Below are 2,500 nucleotides of genomic sequence, written 5' to 3' on the forward strand. Positions count from 1 at the left end.
CTTTAAGCCAAAAAAATAGGTACGCCTCCCAGGGCCACCGACGGGAGAATGGCTAAAAACGTGATTTTATCAAAATGTTACAAGGCAGGGCTCTGCACAGGGTCCAGAGGAGTGGAACGCCGTTCATCCCATGCGAAAAGGTGCAGGAGTGACCGAAATACGGCCCGTTGTAAATCGCCCCTCTTTAAGCCAAAAAAATAGGTACGCCTCCCAGGGCCACCGACGGGAGAATGGCTAAAAACGTGATTTTATCAAAATGTTACAAGGCAGGGCTCTGCACAGGGTCCAGAGGAGTGGAACGCCGTTCATCCCATGCGAAAAGGTGCAGGAGTGACGGAGATACGGCCCGTTTTAAATCGCCCCTCTTTATGCCAAAAAAATAGGTACGCCTCCCAGGGCCACCCAGGGTGATGCTTTTATCAAAATGTCACAACGCAGGGCTCTGCGCAGGGGCCAGAGGAGTGGAACGCCGCTGGTTCCATGCGAAAAGGTGGAGAAATGACCGAGATATGACCCGTGGAAGTCGTCACAATTTACCCCGAAAATAGGCGCTCGCGCTCGGGCAGAGGTCGGCGCTCGGCCGGGGTCCCGAGAACCGGGGCGAATAGGGTTTTCCCACGGCCGAAAACCATAGGAAGCACGGGGAAAATTCGGGACCCGACGTCCCAGGGCCCTCGGCGGGGACCGGGGCAACGCGACACCGTTGGTTCCACCCGAAAAGGTGGAGAAATGACCGAGATACGGCCCGTCAAAAGTCGTCACAATTTACCCGAAAATAGGCGCTCGCGCTCGGCCCCGGTCCCGAGAACCGCGGCGGAGGTTTACCGGGATGCTGCGCAACATGGGCCAGAGAGCATGTTTGGTTCGAGTTTACCGGGATGCTGCGCAACATGGGCCAGAGAGCATGTTTGGCCGAGTTTACCGGGATGCTGCGCAACATGGGCCAGAGAGCATGTTTGGTCGAGTTTGTGTGGGTTGTGTGCGACACTCCCGGCACATACATAGGAACACGGCTTCCAAGTGAGCGCACTTTTTCGAAATTTCTTCTAAGTGCCGCTTTTTCGAACCGGGGCGAATTGGGTTTTTCGAGGGCCGAAAACCATAGGAAGCACGGGGAAAACTCAGGACCCGACGCCCCACGGCCCTCGGCGGGGACCGGGGCAACGCGACACCGTCGGTTCCACCCGAAAAGGTGGATAAATGACCGAGATACGGACCGTTGAAATCGACTCGGCGTATCCGAAAATAGGCGCTCGCGCTCGGACAGAGGTCGGCGCTCGGCCCGGTCCCGAGAACCGGCGCGCCTAGGGTTTTTCCACGGCCGAAAACCACAGGAAGCACGGGGAAATCTCAGGATCCCACGCCCCACGGCCCTCGGCGGGGACCGGGGCAACGCGACACCGTCGGTTCCACCCGAAAAGGTGGATAAATGACCGAGATACGGACCGTTGAAATCGACTCGGCGTATCCGAAAATAGGCGCTCGCGCTCGGACAGAGGTCGGCGCTCGGCCCGGTCCCGAGAACCGGCGCGCCTAGGGTTTTTCCACGGCCGAAAACCACAGGAAGCACGGGGAAAACTCAGGATCCCACGCCCCAGGGCCCTCGGCGGGGACCGGGGCAACGCGACACCGTTGGTTCCATCCGAAAAGGTGGAGAAATGACCGAGATACGGACCGTGGAAGTCGTCCCAACTTATCCGAAAATAGGCGCTCGCGCTCGGACAGAGGTCGGCGCTCGGCCCGGTCCCCGAGAACCGGGGCGACTCGGAAATTCTTCTAAGTGCCGACTTTTCGAAATTTCTTCTAAGTGCCAACTTTTCAAAATTTACTCTAAGTGCCCTTGGCTACCAGGGGCACGAATCTGAAATTTCTTCTAAGTGCCAACTTTTTCAAAATTTACTCTAAGTGCCCTTGGCTACCAGGGGCACGAGGCGAGAATCTGAAATTTCTTCTAAGTGCCCTTGGCTACCAGGGGCACGGGGAAAATGTGTAAAAAAGCAATTTAATCAAAATCAAACAACGCAGGGCCCTTGGCAGGGACCAGGCGAGTAGAATAAAGTTGTTTTTGTGGCGAAACATTGACAATTGGGCGAGTTAGAGGTTTACCGGGATGCTGCGCAACATAGGCCAGAGAGCATGTTTGGTCGAGTTTGTGGGTTTTGTGCGACACTCCCGGCACATATATAGAAACCCAGCTTTTGAGAGCACTTAGAAGAAATTTCGAAAAGGTGGCACTCTGACGAAATTTCCAAAGAGTGGCTCTTCACACAAAGTTGACCGTTTCTTCATCCAGCACGCACCCCTGACCGAGTGGCAAACGTGACCCGCCATCGGAGGGCCCCCGTCGGCCATGGCCCCCCCCACCCCCGCGTGGAGGGCCTGGTGTTCGGACGGACGGTTCCTCCGGCCTGCGGGTTCGCCTCCAAGGGCCCAGGGAGCAAGGAGAGGGATGGGGCCTCGGGCGGTGGCGGTGGTCGTCGACAACCACTGCCCCCCCCGC

Source organism: Solea solea, unplaced genomic scaffold, assembly GCF_958295425.1.
Source record: "Solea solea unplaced genomic scaffold, fSolSol10.1 scaffold_146, whole genome shotgun sequence".
In the NCBI taxonomy this organism is placed as follows: Eukaryota; Metazoa; Chordata; class Actinopteri; order Pleuronectiformes; family Soleidae; genus Solea; species Solea solea.